This window comes from Parasteatoda tepidariorum, chromosome 2, assembly GCF_982258835.1.
Source record: "Parasteatoda tepidariorum strain Cologne lab strain chromosome 2, Ptep-v5.0, whole genome shotgun sequence".
Classification (NCBI taxonomy): Eukaryota; Metazoa; Arthropoda; class Arachnida; order Araneae; family Theridiidae; genus Parasteatoda; species Parasteatoda tepidariorum.
This window is the reverse complement of record NC_141756.1, coordinates 55,638,014-55,659,744: the sequence shown is the minus strand read 5'-3', so window position 1 is coordinate 55,659,744 and position 21,731 is coordinate 55,638,014.

The following is a 21,731-nucleotide window of genomic DNA, read 5'->3' as shown; positions in this document are numbered from 1 at the left end:
CATTTTCGATGACGCACTCCTATTTGAAATATGTTTAATTGGGTCCTATCTTTATATGTTTTACGCATATTCTTGAACCACTGTATATGTTTATGGAAGAAAAATTTGAGATCACCTGCTAATTTTTAAAATACATTTTGATGAAATGAAATATTCAATGATTTAGGAATAAAACTTAAGGAACGTTTAAGAAAAATAAAATAAGTAATAAATTCTAAATATTTATAAAATTTGCCTTTTCTATATCAAATGATTCATGTTTTTCAAATAATACATTAAAATTTTCTATTACTAATTATTATAAATATGTTTAATTTGGTCCTATCTTTATATTTTTGACACATATTTTTGAACTATGTATATTTATGGAAAAAAAGTTTGAGATCAATTGCTAATTTTTAAAATAAATTTTGTTGAAATCAATAAGAATATTCATTGATTCAGAAATAAAACTTAAAGAAGGAACGTTTAAGTAATATAAAATAAATAATGAATACTAAATTATTATAAAATTTGCCTTTTTTATATGAAATGATTCATGTTTTTCAAATAATATGCTAAAATTTTCTGTTACAAATGCCTCTAAAAAGTTTGAAAATAGAAATGGTGTTAATTAAAAACGTGTCTGAAATATTTTTTAATCACTGTTAAAGGTTTTGTTTTTAATCAAATACGTTCAGACGGAGAAGATTGTCCAAGGTTTTTACAATGGTAGAAGGGTAATCTCTGAAAGGTTTCTTTGTAATTAGAATTTATCTTGAATTGCTCTTTTTTATCCGTATATACATTTTAAGCCACGATATACATCCGCATATACATCGTAAGCATCTTCAGATTCTACAATGTTGAAATTCAAGCTTTTGGCAAGAGACTTCAGTATTTTAGTATTATTGTCTAATAGAAATTATGTTGTGGGCAAGGACTTACGAATGAAATTATTATTTTACAACAATACCAATAAAGCATTACAATCAGAGCAATTGCATTTCAAGTTGTACAAACAAATAGATTTAAGCATAATTCACTTCACAAATTTCGGAATATGTCTTAAAGTAATTAAAAAAAGACCCAAAAATAAGCAAGGTCATTTTTCTCTGCAAAATTAAGATTAAAGATTAAAAAAGAAATTCTAGTGCATCCCTCACATAACAGATATCAAAGATTTCTAAAATAATATATTCCTACATTATTAAAGTTGAATAACTTTGAAAAATTATACATTTGTATTCATTTATTCGAAGAATATTCAATTTCAATAACTTTGAATGATTAAAGTTACACCGTTTAACTCCTTCAGAAATGATAAAGAAAACACCAATTTAAAGTAATGTTTTCCCCGATGTGTTGTTTATCTACAAGTATAGTGTAAAGTTTGATCTAGTGTATCCCTTGCATAACCGGTTTTATAGATTTCTAGAATAAGACAGTCATACATTATTAAAATTTAATAAAACTGTAAGATTGTAGAGTTGTGTTCTATTATTCGAAGGATATACGATTCCAATAACTATGGATAATTGAAGTTACACCGTATTCCTTTTTTTACAAATGATAAAAAAATACCAATTTATAGAAACTTTCTTCCCAGATGCCTTTTTAGATCGACAAGTATAGTCTAAAACGTAGGGCATGCTTCAAATTTTCGAAGTATTTCGGAAATAAAAAGACTCTCTACGAATTTATAAAATTCCAACATTGAAAACAGTTTTAAATAAGGGAAAGATTTCTCCCGAAAAATTCTACAAATAGAAAATATTTCCACTATTTGTTATTCAAATATGGATAAAGTATTGACTATGTTTTTCCCCCTCAAGCAAATCAATTCTCAGCATGCGTTATATCGCCCGTTTCTTTTACTTGTGCAGAAATATGAAAGTCACGACACATCGTAAACAATCGATATTGTTGCATTGTCTTGTAATCGATTTGTTGGATAAAATCTAAAGTAATTTGAATTGAAAACGTCTTGGGACCGAATGCACATAGGAAAAAATGTTTTCTTATCATATACTCACGCATTTAAATATAATAAAACGGAAATAGAAAAGCAGATCGTGAACATAAATGAAGCTTTCGAAGTTTAATTTCTTTTAAACTGCGCCCCAGCTTCATTTCCTTTTTTGAAATGCTTCAAAAATAAAGAAAACAAATGAAAACAAAAAAATGTATTTGGTGAAATACATAAAAAAGAGGAAGGGTATTTCTTTAGTTTTTATTTATCAGGGATATGTTTGAATTGCGAACTTTTACGCATATACTTTTAAATATTTGTTTTTTATGTGTTTGTTTTTCTTAGTGAAATACCATACATTTTTGAGACAAATATAAATTTAATTATTATTAAATGATATTTTGTTCAGGTTTTCTGTTGACGCAAAAGTGTCTTAAAAATGAATTTTTTAACAGCATAAGCCACAACATTTATTAATTACAACTTCTTAAAAACTATCTTTAATTCCGATTGGAGTTATTTTATTACTTTTTTTGTTGATATTGTGATTTATTTTTGCATTCAAAACATGTATAAATTTAAACATTCTGATATTTTTGAAACTGTTTGATAAACATTTTTGTTTTAAAAAGATATTTTAAAGTGTGTTGTTAATTACAATAACGGGAAATAAAATAAAAGGAAGATGCCAAGACGAAAGAATAATTAATTTTTTTAGTTTTTTTTCCATAAGAGTTCTGTTTAAAGTACAAATTTATAAATGTTTTCAAAAATAGTTTTCTTACTGTTTGAATGGACTAAATGAAATGGACTATTTTTACAACATAAATAAATCTGCTAATCTTTAAGGCATTTTTTGTTTTACTTTTCAATGCATTCATTCAAATATGATAAATACTTCACTAAATTTCCATATGAATAATATTCTTAATGATAATAAAAATATTTGTATTATTAATATATTGAAAAATGTTTTTAAAATATTTAAGAATGATTTAATAACCTAATTTACTTTAAAAAGAAAACGGAGAAAACAATTGTGGTTAAATAACAGTATTGTATGCTAACGACATATATTTTAAATTAAAACCGTAATTCTGGCAATAACCATTACCAAAACTTATAAACTTGACTTATAAATCATTTTTTTCATTTGGCTATTCAAATGGTAATGGTTTATTGGAAATTCTGGCTTCAAAATTGTAGTTTTTATTAACAAACATAGTAAAATATGCATATACAAAACTTAAAGTTAAATTTAACTGAATAAATGGTTTTATGTCATGAGCTAAAAGAAATGATAAATTTTCTAAATTTTGTCACATTTACTAAATTTTATTACAGTTTATATCCTTATACTTTTTGGATAATTTAACCAAAATTATTACCAAAGTGCTTCGTTGAAAAATACACAGCTTCTTATGCTCAAATAGAGCCAGAAACACGATGAATTTAACCATACTCTTTTACTTTTTTCAAAAAGAATTTTCAGTGTACAGTACATCAAAACACAATGTTACTAAACAAGCAATGGAATTAAATTGGTTAAACAATAATTTAAAGAAAGGAAATAATAAGTGATTCAATTGAATGACAAACACTTGAGTCGAACACATTTTGTTTCATAAAAGTCAATCCTAAATGAACAATAGAAAAAGGTCTTTTTTATACAAAATAGAAATCATACATAACTTGGAATAAAAAATCGTATTTCATCTTCTTATTGCATTTTATTTTAAAGATTTTACTTTAAAGAATTAAAGAACCATAAAACTTTGTTTGAGATTTAACTTGCGCACATGTAATCGAAGAAATAAATAAATTTGAAATATTGTTTCTTCATGAAATCAATAAAGCACATAAAGCTTGTATTAGCTTTTAGAATCAAAGCTAGTCTAAGGAATTGTTTGATAATCCTTAAAATTAAAATGTAAAGTTTTGTTGAGAATTAATCCTAATTTAAAGGTAAAATTCTGTCAAAATTTCATTAGATTAAAAATTAAATTAAAAAAAATTGCAGCATACGCTATTATTCTATTTTCGTTTTCAAATCTTTATATTTAAAAACACAAATAATTAGAAACCTTACCTTTTAATTGGTTGGTTAAGAACACATTTGATTTAAAATTAATATATTTTAATAAAGACTTTCTCCTGCAGATATAGAATTTCGAATTGTTCCTAAATTTAAACGTGAAATAATTAAAGCTTATATCATTAAAACACATTAAAACTTAATATTTCGAAACATTGTCTTGATATTTAAGCTGGATTATAAACCAATTTATATTTCAAATATTCATTTACTTTTAGTATATGTTTTCTGTGGTTACAAAAAAAATGAATAATAGTCTATATAATATTCCTGCTGCTTTACTTTATATAATTAATTGTTAGTATGCTAAATGCTAGTAAACATTAATTCATTTAGCTAGCAGCAAATGTTTCTTGAGCGCTAACGATACAATAATTATGCAAAAGAGATTACGTTAATTGCAATGATGTATATATGTAATGCATTGAAAAATTAATTGCCCATTAATGTCTCCTGTTTCTATTGGGTTGATCGGAAAATAATTTCGGTTTTCCCTTATGAAAATGAAAGACGATTTTCTTGTGAATAGATATTCTATTGGATCATATATTGTCCATTCTAGTCCGATATCTTTCCCCTCTATCTAGCAGTAGCTTGAGTCCTAGCTCATATAATTTTTGTTCTTTGCAGACAAATAACTGATTCAGGTGATATTTGACCTCCTAAAAGTTTTACATTCGAAAATTTTTGAAGAAACTGGAACATTGATGTAGACAATTTTTTTTTCGTACCCTATGACGATGCGCTTCAAAAATGGTTAATTTTTTTGACGTTCGAAAAGCAAATTACAGACGTCTAATGCAACGAGTTTTGAGAATACACATGAACGTTTGAAATGATCCTAAGCTGCCTAATTCAATAAATTTAATCTCTTAGTAATCTCACGAGTTGTTATTTACCAGCTTGCCCTTATTGTGAAGCATATACCTTTATATCTCATACTATATACCTTTATCAGTATAATTGTCGTAGCGCATCTTAATCGAAATTTTGAATTCGTACAGTCAGTAAATATTCTCCATACGCATCGGATATTTGAACAGTATTTTTAACTTTGCGATAGTAAGAAGTAAAATGTGACGAAAATGCTGTTTTTCACTTTATATAATTGGAAGAGCACCAATCACAAACTACTGCCTAGAATCAATCAAATATTTTTTACAAGTAAGCCTTTTTATATCAACTTTCAAAAATTTATAATGTTATACGACTTAAGTGTGAAGTCGGTTGAAAAAAAATTATCTGTCAGGAAAAAGGAAATTACTTAACAAATAACCTAATAAATATTATTTTTTAAAACATTTATTGGTGAAATGCACCTTATTTGCCAAATATGAACAATTTCTTTTTTTCCCTTGAATTTCTTTATTCTACAATTATAAAAAGTTTCATACATTTTTGTACATTTGTACATTTTTGCAATTTGATGAACATTTTTGAACGAAATGCTCTTTAAAAATGTTTCCTACAATAAGAAATATATTTTTTTTGTGCAATTCAGCACAGATTTTAAGAAGATTGAAAATGTGTAAGCAAGGCTTTTGAGAGATTCTTACCTCTTATGTACCACAGATTATAAACTATAACTATTAGTTTCGAAATTATAATCTACTTTAAATATAAGTTTTGAAATTTCAATAAACGGTCTAGATAGAATATATCTAAAAGAGCTTCTGAGAAAATTGTTTTGTTATTTTTTGCTATTAATTAAATAAATAATATTTGTATTTCATTTTCCAATTTTACTATACGAAAATGAAACTCGAAAGCATTGTTAATTAATTATTGGATATGAATTGGGTAATTATTGCTAGCAAAATTTATATTTAAAAGAATTTGAAATTTCAAAATAAAATATTTAAACTTTAATGTCTTGTATGAGATAACAGATTTTGATATGTTTTAGATATTTTAGAAATGGACATAGAATTTAGATAGATTTTTTTCTTAAAAAAGGAGTCTTATAAATATTTTTTACATAAACTAATATTTGCTTTGACCATATATAAAATTTAAAGTATTTACATTGTTTGTTTTTTTCATAATTTTTATTCTAAGTAAATATATACAGCAAAAAGGAAATAATAAACGGATGAAAAATTCAAGTAAAATTGCAGTATAAGGTAATGACTTTTCTGGTAAAAAGAGTAAAAATAAATCTAGTTAATAAAGTCAAAATATACGATATTTAAGCCATTTATTTAATAATTTTATTGTTCTAGACTAAACTCAGTGGCGCAACAGCCTATAGAGGGCCAAGGTCTACTGTGCCCATCTCAGTGTTCTTGACCTTGGGCTCTTGGGTGCAGGAGCAGATGTTCCGGTCAGGTGGTCAGCCGAACGCGGAACCCCCAGTGTTTAGTTCCCAAGCATGCTTAGTACTCATTTATCGACCCACTGAAGAGATGAAAGGCTGAGTCAACCTTGCCCGGCCCGAGGATCGGGCCAGGGACCTATGGGACTACAGCGCGAAGCGCTACCGCTCAGCCACCGGGCATCAATTTTATTACTCAAATGATAATAATTTACTGGAAATTCTGATGTTCAAAATAATAAGTCTTATTACTACCCATTTAGTAACAAAAACAAAACACACTGAAAAAAAAATTCCACCGAATAAATGTGTTTAAGCAATTTTATCACATGTTATAAAACTATATTTTATTGCTAATTTTACCAAATATTATTTCGTGGGGGGGGGGGGTTACATAGAGCCGGAAATAAGGTAAACGTTGCAATTTTCTATTAGATTTAACTATTATTATCAGTATTGATTTAGTTGTAAACTTAAATTATAAAACTAAATAGTGTTGAATAATTTTAATTAAAATTTTTTCATCTAAATTTTATACTGCTCAATGTTCTTGCTTATTTTATGTAATAAATAAAATAATAAATTTTTTAATAATGTCAATTGAAAGAATATTAATAAAGAAATAGTTTCAGAAGAAAAAAAAGGTAATTCAATACTATTTAAACTATTTAATTGATATATTTACGGGTGTGGCAAAGTTTCTATGACAAATTGTAGACTTGACATTTAGAAATTTGTCCTCTTTATAGATCAGGGCGTGCCTGATGATCACTGTTATATTTATCATTAATTTGATAATTGATCATTACCCTAAGGACCTCGAACATATATTTTTTAGTATTTTAAGAGCACAATTTGTTTAATTTATATTGAAATTAAGAACTTTATTTACGAGACTAGAATTTAACAAAAAATATTAGCATGTGATATTTTTTGCTGATTAATTTAAGCTGAATGTTACTGTCATTTTATCAAGCACACGCTTAGGGACTGTGAAATTTCTCAACAAGAAATTTTTTTTAGCAAAACAATTAAACAATCACGCAGATTTAATGATAATTTCAAAATAAAGCTTTTTTCAATTGTTAACCACTATAAATTTTCAAAGTAAGGAAATGAATTCTTTTTTAAGAATCAAATTAATTTTACCATATTTAAGGAATATGTTGTATCATGTATCAAGAATTTTTTATTCATATTTTATTTTATTTCTTTTATTTCGTCAGAATTATGTTTATAAATAAATGTTAAACTTGCATATTTATTTTTATAGCTACTTTCCGATACTTTTAAAAAAAATTTTATATTTTTAATCCCTCCAAAAATTTAACCAACAATTGCTTAAATTAAATTCCATTACTAATTAAATTAAATGTTCTCGTTAAAAAATATATGTTTGTTGGGAAGGGAATATATTTTTTAGCAATTATAACATCAACATATTTTATTTCCCAAAATTTTAATCTGGAAACCGCTTTAGGGGATATATTTTTAGTATTCATAGAATGAAAGATTCAAGTTACCACTCTAATCTTCCTTTCAATGGCACGTTACATTGTAAAAAATTCCAGATCAAATTACGGTAAAAAGTACCAGCACTCACGCTGTCCGTACTTTTTTATCGTAAAATACATTTTTTCGGAACATGTTGTGGGACATCTGATATACCTTGATTGTAACAGTAATAATTACCGTAAAATCACTGAAAAATACTGCAAAAATTACGGTGTAATATTTTATGCTAAAAAAGGATTTTATGGAAAAATGGATGTTACGGGCAAAGAACCTAAAGTGCTGATACTTTATACAGTAATTTGAACCGGATTTTTGTTATATTGTTGATTTTGTTATATTGTATCTTTATTTTACATAAATGCATTTATAATTTAAAGAGATATACATTTTCATGAAATTACATGTGTGATTTATTGCATATTTTTAAAAAAACATCCTCATCAATAATGGACCATTGATGATTTTTTTTAAATCTCGCACCTGTTATTTATTAGCCTTAAATAAAACTTATATACATGTGAAAATACATAAATATCGAATCAATTATATAGCATATATTAAAATAATCTCGAATTTCCTTAAAAAGCGAAAATACGTCAACTTTAAGAAACTTTAGATTTACTGGCAACAATTCAAAACAGTTCTTTTTCTAAATTGATATAACTGTTTATGTACTGTATTAATTGATATAACTGATAGTTCTAAACTGTTTTGCTATAAATTCTTCAAAATATGCCTAAAATACATATTTCATTTCAGAATATCAAGTTCCATTTCGATAATGATAAATATTTTTGACAAAATAAAACATCGCAAAATATATTTGTTGAAATAGATTTCAATCATATCATGTTCCAGAGATCGAAGAAGCAGATTTCATCACAACTTCTTGACAACAATATTTTTGATACAAGATCTTTTAGTTTTGAAAGCAATAAAATGTAGTATATTATGGAAATTATTCAAAAGTATTAGTCTATATTATATACTATACTATTTATTGACTTATTAGTCTTAATAAGTGATAGATTACTAAGTTGATTATTATGTTTTTTTTTATTTTATGTTATTAATACAATGTTAAGAAATGCTAATATTAATTAAAAATTAAATTAGCTACTAAATTAGCTGAAAAATATTTTTAATATGTTTAAAAAGTTTAGTTTTTAAATCATATTAAAAATAAATTGCATTATAGGAGTTAATAATATGCTAAATACTGAAAATTTATTTTTTAAAATTTGTGAAAATTACAATATATTAGAGTAGTAGCTGCAGTAGCGAAAAATGTGTTTCATAAATGTAACAATTTAAATTTTTGAAATATATTAAAATTATATTTATTATAGTATCCATTGAATATTATAGTATTAGTAGTAGTAGACAATATTACAATTCGTAATATGCTTAATACATTCTAAAAATTTTGTTTTTGTAATATTTTGTTATAAATATTTATAAGTTATTATAGTTGTGAATGTATACTATAATAGTAGTTTTATATTTCAGTAGTGATAGCATATTACTGTAGTATGTGTATTAGTATTAGTCCTTATTTTAAAGGTTGTATAATAGAGTCATTAGGTTCAGTAATTCATAGATTACCAGGTATATCTTGTATTTTTTTTCTTAGGGACAGTTAAACTAGGTATATATGTTCATAAAAAAATCTGTTTAATACATTTTAAATATATAGTTTTAAAGAACAATGTTATTGATTATAACTTCACGTTAAGGAAAATATTTTTTTTAAAAAGTTAAATATTTATAATTGTTCTACTTGATTAAAATTATTTTTATACGAGTCTTATAAATTTATAAGTAAAAGATAAGAAGATAGGGTATGTAGCATGTTTGAATTACTTATTTTCCCTCATTTCGAAAAATTCAAGATCAAATCACGTTATAAAGTATCAGCACTTTGAGTGCACCATTAAAAAAATCCATTTATCACAAAAAATCTATTTTTATCAGTATATATTATACTATAATTTTTACAGTAATACATATTTATTTAGAGTTATTCATTGATTCTTACGGTAATTACTATTGCAAAAAATTAAGGTATATTAGAGTTTCGTTCCATATTATTTTCGGGAAAAAATGTATTCTACAATAAAAAGTACTGGCACTCTGAGTGCTGGTACTTTTTATCTTAATTTGATTTGGAAGTTTTTACAATAATTAATTTGATTTTTTGAACACATAATTGCATAGCTTTTAGCACCTGACACAATTTTAATAATATTTCACTACAACATATTAAGTCATCGAGCCATAATGGCACATTGGGTAAGGCATTGCGCTGTCAATGTGAAGTTCTGGAGGGACTTCTTTATATTTTGAATAAAAATATAACTACTCAATTTTCAGATTTTGATCAAATTCAGGAAAATCGAGCGAAACTACTCAATTTTCATGATTTAGATACAGTTAAAAAATTTTACCAAATCATTTTAATTTTATTGCTTCTCTCTGAAGTCCCCTTGGATATTCTTTTTTTTTGCTATCAAGAATATCATATCAATAAAACTTAGTATTAGAATTTGAGCAAATTTTTATTGATTAAATCATAAATGAGAAACCTGTTTTTGGTGTGGTAAAATGACTCCTATTCTATGTATTTGTGATAAATTGTATATACTTAATCCTGCTTTCCCAGCTGAAACCAGGGTAGAAATATGCAGTAAATATGGAAATATAATTATGAAATTTTATAAACGAGTAAATATTAATGTAGTTAATGAACTTGAAAACTTCATTAAATAAATTTTTTTTGATGATTGTAGTTGTAGTTAATTTACTTCTCACTAGAGCAGCACAATGGGCAATATGCGACGATCTGGGAAACATCCCTGAGGATGATCCGAAGACAAGCCATCACAATTTTGATCCTCTGCAGAGGGGATGGCACTCCCGCTCCGTTTTTTTTGTTGATAAGCTAGAACATATGGAACTGTAAAGACAAGAAGTCTAAATGAGTGTCATCTAATGGATAAGATCTGAAGTAAGCGAAGATAGCTCCTTCGAGATACTAACATTTTATTGAACGTATTTACATTATTTACAAGTTGGTTCGAATTACAAGAAACATCATCACAGTATGTGATGGGAGAAAATACTGACAGGCTGTCATGTGCGTGCTGGTATTTATACAATTCTAAGAATATGACGTCAGAACTCTTAATTCAGTTCACTTCAAAAATAAGTAAAAACACAATTGATTAAAGACAAACAGATAACAATATGAAATAAACTTGATTTTACGATGAGCGGCGAACCCATCACCACAGATCCAATGGTTCTAGGTCATAAGGTGCAAAATTAACTGGTGCTGTACCTTGAATTAATTTCCCATGCTTTAAAAACATTTTTTTGAAGTACATGACAATATTCAACAATTATCTTTTACTTTTAATAGACTAACGCCCACTATTAGAAAGTTCTAGGAAAAAATGGTTAAATAACAATTTAATTGTCAATTTCACCATACTCAAACAAAACAGCTAAATAACTATAAATAAAATGGCATTCAAGATGTTAACTGTGAGAAAAACCAGTGTGAATGTTTTTCCCTAATACAACCAGAATTTTATCGCACCCACTGGGCCCACCTAATGAGGCCACTTAGTTTCCAGCAGTAAGTACATATTATAGCCGAGAGGGTTAATATGTCACCGACAGAACGGTGGTTCAACTCCAATATTGACACCACAATATTTCCTGTGTCCTGCACTATCCAATTAGCGTCCCTGGTCCTTAAGAATACGATACTCTCGTTCGCGCATAGATGTCAGCACCATAAAGCTACTAAAGTATCTCCAATGTCCAGTAAAACTTATTTTTTACGGTTTTTAAACATTTGTAGTTGTAAATAGTTAAGAGGATCATATAATTTTGTCTTCAAGGTTCTTTAGCCATACTAGTTTAAGCGGTTTTAAAACCGTGAAGGCAAAAAATGCACCTTACCCAAAACTTTACAATTAATTGGATTGTTATTTTACTGCTGTCGTTTATTTTACCATAATTTTGAAATGGAAATTATTGTAGTGTATTATGCTCTTCTCGCAAAATTTCAAAGAAAAATTAAATCATTATTGTCTGCATAATGTCTTATTCTAAGAACAACCCTCTTCAAATTAATTAACAAATTCTAACTCACTGAAACCTGTGCTTGTTATTATGAATATTAAAAATGAAGCTTTTAATAAATTAAATTTGAGCAATACTTTTAAAAAAAACAAAATTATCCTTCCAATCAAATTGAAACTTCATCTCTCTATATGATATTGTATCGTTTCAACAAATATAAACTTGTTAGTGTTTGCTTGTTTTGAATTGAAGTATTAAATTTCTTAAATTAATTTTAGCCATTTAAATTATCATCGATTTATGTGAACAATCATAAATAGAGGCATTTTGCGAGAAGTATAGTAAAGAACATTCATTTTTCAAGGAGTTAAAACTACATAAACAAAACTTTGTCGCAATTTTTTTTACATTATATATGTTATATTTTTACAATAAGGAGGTTCGTATTTTATGATTTTAATTAAATTAAGTTATACTGCATTAAAAATATTAGTCTTTAGAAAAGGATAATTCATTTATTACGATTTCATTGCTCATTCATTTGAAGAAAAGAAAACAATATATATAACAAACAATATTTTGTGCCTTTTATTGTTTGGATGATGGTAATTCCGAATACCCTATATCAATAACCTTTAATATTTACATGTTTGCATTAAACACCAAGGAAAATAACTAACTTATTACTTACACAGGACAGAATAAACTGAAGATAACCTGAGAGGGATTAAGAGGATCATAGACCTTTTCTTCTCCAAACATTCTTATATTTTGCGTAGTTCGGTTTAGTATGTACTTTGGTAAGTATATTTCTGGATTAAATATTTATGAACAGATGTTTTAGTGATATCGTGGGAAAAACGCATTACTTATAAAGAACTTTTGAGATCTAATATGTCACTTAAATTCAGATTTATATTTTGTAATTTTTTCTGAATTTTTGGAAAAGTAACGATTTTAATTCGTCAGCCAAAATTACGGCCACCAAAAAGTTAAAAATATTTACAATTTTTACTCCTTTAATTGATATTTTTAAATAATGTTGCAAATTTATGATTTTTAGTCTGCATTAAATATTTATGAACAGATGTTTCAGTGATATCGTGAGAAAAACGCATTATTCTTAGCGAACTTTTGAGATCCAATGTGTCACTTAGATTCAGATTTATTTTGGTTTGCTATAATTTGAGAATTTATGGAAAAGTTTATTATTATAATTCCTCCATCAATATTACGATCATCAAAAACTCGAAAAAATGTAAAATTTTGATTTCTTTAATTATCATTTTTAGATTATTTTATATAAAGTGTATGAAACTCTCTGGTAAATCACGTACAGAGAAAAACATTCTAGAACAATTATTGTACTATATGGTAATGGAATGTTTCGTAAACAGAAACCATATTTCTGGCCTAAAAAAAGAAAAATATATTGTATTTAAACAGTTCATTTAGTAATTTTCATATCGGTTTACCAGATATTCTGGTTTTCAAAATTACAGCTTTTATTATTGCATATTTAGTAAAAAATACGAAACTAAACCGAATAAATAGTTTTTATACCATGCTCTTATGTATCATGATAAAACTACCACATTTTTACCTCGTTTTCTAGCTTTTACTACTTACTGTAAAACCATATTCCAAAATCTTTACCAAGGCACTTCGGTAAAGGTTACCAAGCTTTTTGGTGTTCTCCTAGACCCACAAATAATATTTATTTTTCATATTCTAGTAGTTTTGAACATGCTTTAATCTCAGCATGTTTTTCCTTTTTAAATAATTTACTTACAATAGATGCCTGATAGATGTCAGAGCAGTGTCTTTTTAAGAAAAGTCTATAGATTGTTTTAAAAATGTATATATCCCTTTATATTTAGTGAATTTTTTACCTTTGCGGTTTTGAAAACGTTTACAACTAGTGGGGTAAAAGAAACAATGAATACGAAACGGTACGTTTTTTTAACCATTTGCAATTGTTTTGGTTTCAAAACCATAAAAAAAGAAATTACATACTGGACATAGGAGCCAAACTTTTCTCTAGGCAGTGGTCATTAGGGTTAAGTTGTGGTTGACTTATGTCCTTTCAAATGAGCCATGGAATGTGGTTTAATTAGTTTATTTGTTTCACCTATTGTAAGAGGTGAGAAACTTTTGCTGTCTAGCTGCCTTATGACGCTACCATTTATGTGACATTGAAAGAATGGGGTGTGCAGGACACTCTGAACTCGTCATATGTGTTAGAGGGATTGCAGAAAATATTGTGACGTCAACGTTGGAGCTCGAACTCTCGTTCTGTCGGTTATGAGTTTGACAGGTTAGCCCTCTGGACAATATTATGTACCCAATTGCAAAAGACTAGTTGGCTTCATTAGGTGAGCATAGCTGATGTGATAAAATTATGCTTATGATAGTTTCAACGCTTGACGATATAATGCTTTACTTATAATGCTCTACGATACAATGCTACGAAACAATTGCTTTTCAACGATTGCTCGTAGGATACTATGATTTTGGAGGGACAACAAAAATATTAATCAAAAGGCGAACTTTGATACAATATAAATTAAATTGCTAGGTTATCGTTCAAGCAGAATGGGATATATAAAGAAGACATTATTCTGGGACATTTCTCGAATCAGGGATTTACCAATTTAAGAAAATAATTTAGAAATAGAAGAAAATATCCTTATATTAGTCTTTCAAAAATTAAGGTTAAAACTTATTAATTATTACGTTCTTCATTGCTTTTACATGTAATTGAAATGATAGTTGTATGTATCACCAAATTTGTAAAACTCAAAAGAACTGTAATTTTACTTTAAAAATTGAAATGTTGACAAATAAACAAAATCTGAAAAGAAGTCTTTATATGGAATATTGTCACTAGGGCATTAAAACATATTAAATATAAAAATCTATTTGCCGCAATTTTAAGAAAAAATTTATTACATTCGTGTCCGTTTATTTTCTTTATTTAATTTCCAAGAAAATAAAAAAATTCTTGAAAGCCCAGATAGAGGTCTCTTAAACTCCCATAAACTCAGTCAATTCTTCACTCTAATTTGCAGTCAGCATTAAAATGTGCTGATTTTTATTTCATTAGGGGAAATTTATTACAACAGTTACAACACAGAGTTAAATTCAACGGTTAAATTTAACTTACTAAAACAGCAGTTACATTAAAAGAAGTATTTTAGTGACACATAGGATATAATGTTAAAGAAATAAAAGTATATACCAAGTAACTACTAAATAAAAGCAAGATATTATAAATATACTTTTAAAGTTGTTTCTTTAAAATAGTTTATCTTGTTATATAACAGTTTAAAGAAATTCCCAAATCTTGTCAAGTGAAAACAATACTTTTGTTTCTCCACAATATGTTTCCTAAAAGTTTCACCGAAGTTTTCAGTTTCAAATAGATTTAGAACTACAGGAATTCAAAGTGAATAACTGAACAAGTATTGGATTATCTCTACTAAGATTGTTCTTGTTTTAAATTTTTTTTTCGTCTTTTGGTATCTTCTAAAATCGCACCTGGATTTTGTAAGTATGAGTTTTGAGAGTAGTTTTTCCTTAAAAGATGTATTTTAGTTTGACTTTGTAATCCTTTTATATTAACTTTGAAACAAGACTACTGTTTTGAAAATGTAATGTTTTATGTTTCGCAAAAAATGTAAGTTCGCATCTGCAAAATTTAAACAACCAATGCTGTTAAAATATAGAATATTCTACAGACTATACTTTTTATCTATGAATCTTTTCTATAAAATAGTTAATAAAATAATGTATTTTTCTAAAGTAAGTAAAGCTAAATTAGAAATGTACAGTACAATTTTAATATGCAGTCATTAAAAAAGAGCATTTTATAAACACCACTCTTAAAATATATTTTTAGAATCCTCATTAAAGAAAGAAGACAAAAAAGAATATCCATCGGTTTTCTAAAATTAATACTAAAGACGAAAAGAAACAATGTAGAAAATAAAGAAAGCAGGTATACAAAAAATAAAGACCTGTTTGATTGCAAAGTCAAAACTTTAAAGTGTTTCTAAACACATCTTGCAATTCTTGTCAGTTTCCTCGTAGAATCAAACAGGTCTCAAAATTTCGTACACCTGCCTTTCACACCTTCAATTTTTCTGATATCAATAGTGAATTAAACATCTCAATGCAATCATTAAAATACAATATATAAATTTATGTAATACAAGTATTACATTCTTAGTCCTTAAATGTATCTAAGAACTATATCCGGAGATTATGTTTGCAAAAGCATGATCTGTTATAACACTGAGAAAAATGGTCAATACTACCTGAATACGGTGACATTTACTGTATTTCTGGCTTTACGGGAACAAGAAAAAATCAGGCAGATGACGTACTTTTGTAATGATTTTGGTAAATTTTTAGCTTATTATGATATCTTAGAGCATACTATAAGACCATATATTCGGTTTATTTATTTTTCAATACTTTTTACTAAATATGTAGTAATAGGAACTTTATATAATTTTGAAAACCAGAATTTCTGGTAAACTGTTACGGATATAACTGTTACTATATTAACAGATATAACTGCTACAATATGAACGAATATATAACGTCATTTGCTTCTTAGAATATTAACATATCATACGGTTATTTTACCTCCTTCAAGCAATTGCGTAGTGAGGCTTATGTATAAGTAAAAAACAAAAATTGGGAACTAAGGAATTAATATAATCGCTTTTGTGATAATCCGAGTCACAAAATTCTGTTCAATATGCACAACTTGAGCAAAAAACTAGAAAATCGTTCCAGAAACCAGAATGTAAGCAAAAACAATACAAATGAAATGAATGAATTAGCTCAATAATCAAATGAAGCATTAATATAACTTAAATTTTATTGCATTGAACACTCAATTTCTTTCTTAGAAATTAGTAAATTAATTCAAAGTATTTCGTTTTTGATTTTCTTACATTTTTTTCAAAAACTCCTTATTTATAAATTTGAAAAAAAAATAATTGTAATTTCTGCTTGAAACTGTTAAAATTATATGTATTACGTAGAAATAAAACTAATTACCTTTCGATATGTTTCGTATCGCTTCTTTTGATAATGAAGATATATATTCGTTTCATGCATGAGAATAGCTCATTGCTGGTAATCTTTCCTTATTGGCGTTATATTTCCATTTCATCTACAATTACTCAATATAATGATCACAGATGTCAGTGCAAGAGTAATGTAATGGACTTATACATTAACTTAATCGATTATTAGTTCAGGTTAGAGAAACTTGCATGTATCGAATATGTGCTGTGGGCATACATCTTATTATATTAAAAGAAATACTTAAATTAAATTTATTAATATTTAAAACTATATATATATATATGCACCCTTTTATGATTAATATCATTTTTAAAATCAACATCAAGAAGTAACTAATTCAAAATATAAAGAATTTTTAATGAATTATATTCGTTTTCATGAAATCTTGGTACAACTTTACGTGATTCCAAAATAATGTAAATTTTACCATTTTATTGCAGATAATTCAATGTGTCTTCAATTGTTAACTAATACGATAATTCAGCATTAAGCAGTGCTTACATGCATATAAATATATAGGAGTTTGTAAAATAATATCGACCAATTGAAGATTGTGTTGAAAACAGGATAGTGAAAATGACAGTTAAAGATGAAAATTGGATCATAATTAATATAAAACTTTTATTTAGTATTTGTAGAGAACGAAATACAGAAATTATATTTTATCCATTGGACTTGAAGTTAAATAAATTTTACATAATATTAATAAGGACAGGCCATGGGAGACAAATCCTCCATGACCTACCATGACCATGACCAACAGGAACTACACGTAAGTCAGTAAAACAAATAGTTTAAAAATAGTAAATGGTTTCATACATAAAAAGTACTTATTTTGACAAGTTTATGTATGCACGTTGCATTGTTATCAAAGGGACTGTATGAACAGGTCAGGTACATGTCTCAATGTAATTCTGTATGCTTAATTGAATGAGACTAAGCGTAAGATGATCAGACTAATAGTTTAGAATAAATAAAAAAAACTGAGTGGCGCGACTAACTAGAGGGCCAAGGCATACTGTGCCCATCTCAGTTTTCTTGACCTTGGGCTCTGGGGTGCAGGAGCAGATGTTCCGGTCAGGTGGTCAGCCGAACGCGGAACCCCCAGTGTTTAGTTCCCAAGCATGCTTGGTACTCATTTATCGACCCACTGAAGGGATGAAAGGCTGAGTCAACCTTGCCTGGCCCGAAGATCGAACCAGGGACCTGTGGCACGACAGCGCAAAGCGCTACCGCTCAGCCACCGGGCGTCGTTTAGTATAAGTAAGCATTTTATATACAACAAGTAAAATTTTGTACTTGCATTTAGTCACACATCTCTTATTGCTGTACAGAAAATTGAAGAGTTGTTTTTTCCATGAATGTTCTCGAATTTAATTGAATGAGACAAAACATGTATCACAAGGGCTAAAAACTTAAAAGTTGAAAATGGTTTTTTTGTATAAAATTTACTATTTTTGAAATGGATTCATTGTGAAGAAATCCCTTATAACTTCAAACTATTTATCCGCCAAACTACTTAAACGCCCTAAGTAACTTTTAAACTCATATTTTAACTTATTCTATTCAGTATGAAAATTCCATCGGAAAATATACGTCACATGCTCAGATACCTTCTACATGATGAATAAACTGTACTGACAGTTAAAATATAGTACTTTATATAGATAAAAACGCTTGCAAATTTTGAGCCATTCGTTCTATTAACTCGCTCATAGTCTCAGTCGATTCTATGCGATAACTTGGGTAAGAAACAATGTTTCATTTATCCTTTTAGAAGAAATTCAATTTTTCCCCTCAAATCATCCGCATTTCCCTAAAAAAAATAAGGAAGCCTAGTTGGGAGTTGGGGAATTTTTAGGTATCATTACCAGGTATAATAGGAAAACAAAGCTTTTTGTCAAAAAATATCTTGGTATTAATTTTTCAGAGGAAGTATCCTTTTTTCTTTCTATAATTACTGGACTAATTATCTTGCATACAATTTTTATCTTCTGATCTTTCACTGAAATTTTGAAAAAGTTTGCTTTCTCATTTTCTGAATTTAAAAGACGTTAAGACTTTTTAATTTGGTTCAAGTTTTAAAGTATTATAACAGATTCGGTTATGAACGAGAAATGCTTTTACATATCTCACTTTGCCGGTTTTTAAGATTAATATGTCCTTTTATCCTAAACTTCTTTTAGAAATAAATTTATTAATGTTGTAAGGATAGTGCTGTAATCATTAAAAGTTATTACTTTTAAATTTATTGTTCCCTGTTAGAAATTCCTAGAAAAAAAGGTTAAAAATTTTTGGTGATATGTTATTGTAACATTTTTAAGCAAAACAGTCAAATGTAAGCGATGAACTGCGAAAAAAATTGTTTATTAGCAGTTTCCGGCTAATATGGCTAAGAAACCAGAATTTTATCCTTTCTGACTAGCCACAGACAAAGATAATAGAGCGCACGTTTTCTGTAAACTGTAAGCTAGGCACGCGATAAGGATTAGGAATGCATATTTTTATTTTCCATCACAGATGAAATGCACAGAGCCGTAAAATGTACTTTTAATCGGATGCATGGACTGCGGTCTGTCATTTTGCTGTAATTTACGACTGAAAATTGTGACAGTTTTAGGAAGGTAAATAAAAGTCCTGCAAAATTGAAATGTAGTTGACTAATGTCTTACTTTTCTCTTATTTACTAATATTTAAAAAACATGATACCTCAATTACCTCAAAACCTCAATATCTACAAAAAAAAAAAAAAAAAAAAAAGAAATTGAAGAAAAAAGAGGAAAGAAGGGTTTATATCCATAAAACCGGAATCTAAGAAGGAAAAAAACGGATTTCAAAGAGGGCATGAAGCATTTTCCTCTAGAATTGTCTATCTTCACTGTGTAATAACTCTCAGGGTAAACCGATATTCCATGTTATTAATTCGTCAAAACTTAGCAATCCTTAAAACACAATAAATGACGATCCAATCGTTATTTTTATGAAGAGTGGACACAAACCTTTCTCCTTCCTTGATCTTCATTTTTAAATAAATGTATTTCTGTTTATTGTATTCTTTTATTTTTATTGCTATTTTGAAATATTCTTTTTGTATGCAGACATAAAAAACACACTAAAACAAGCTAAATAAAGAAATGGTTTTGTTTACAAGATGTATATTATTACTTCAAACACTTTCCACTAGACAACTCAAAATCTTTCCTAACTTTAAAAAAAAAAATGCATTTATTTTCCCAATTTTTTCCAGCACACAATTCTTTAAGATCCCTTATGAGTATCATAAAAATAAAATTGAAAAGCTAATTTTTTTTGAGTAAGAGAGAGATTCCAACTGGGAATTAATGTTTATTTTCTCTATGAGAACTTAGTACTGTCTTTGTTTTGAAAATAGTTATTTTATTGTGCGTAAATCAGAGAAGAATAGTTTATTAAAAGGAAAAGAAAAAAAGAGAGATCTTTTCATATTTCTTGGAGTTTTTTTACTTCCGCAAACAGAATAATCGGAATTCTTCAAAGTATGTAAATTTATTTGGCTCATCACATAAGTATTTTAAAATATCTAAATATTTATTATAATCATTTATTGTTTAAGGCATGAATTATTGTTTGTACGCTAAGAAGGAAAAAATTATTCTCGACCTCGACTTTAGGTAAGCACACCTAAAATTCCTAAAAATCTTAAATATATGTATATGTTGTGTTACAGCAAGTGTGAAAAAAAATTTACAAAATGACATTGAGATTGCTTTAAATTTATAACTATAGTAAAAATAATATTAATCGAGAAAATTGCACACCACATATAAATGTAATTCATTCCAAAATATTAAACTTAGAAAGTAGAAACTATAATTGCATGTCTTTTCAAGTAATGAAGTACTTAGCTTTCGCAATATTTTGAGCATATCATGTTTATTATTATAGAAAAACAATATGTAAATAATAATGAGCAAAAATCATTTTGCCAGTTTTAATAGAATCTGCTATAGTAAACTATAAAAAGACCTTTAAATTTCATAGTAAGCTAAGCACATTAGAGTTGTATTAAGTTTAATTAGCATTGCCTTGCTGAAAAATCTGTTTACTTAAAAAATTCGATTCAACAATTGGAGAAGATAAGCACATAAAGTTCAATTTTGCCTGTCAATTTGAGATACACTTTCCACTTTTTTTAACACAAGGAATTAGAACTGAATTCCCTTAAAATTTCGTTTATTAATTTTTTTGGGACTTCCATTGACCATCATCAAAAGCACCTAAAATATAGAGAAAAAAAAAATAAAATGAAATTTTAAACTTACGTGCAAAGCAAATTTGTGGTAGGCGAAGAAAAATATACTTATTATTTATTATACAATATAATTCATTTATCTTTTAAAAATTTCTCTTTATTACTATTGATAGAAATATTATCCTGAAACAGAGGGCGCAATAATTAAGAACGAAGTTTATAAGTTCCATTTTTTTTAATTGTTTGAAAATTTCACATCAAAATTTCTCCAATGCTATACCGAATTACTTAAGTTTTGAACTAAGAGGAAACTTGTAAGCGTAAATGTACTTTGATAATAGTGGAAAAAATAATGAAATTGTTACCAAAAATAATGGAATCAATTTAGCGGTTTCATTCTATTTTACTTTTCATTATTTCAAAAATTCGA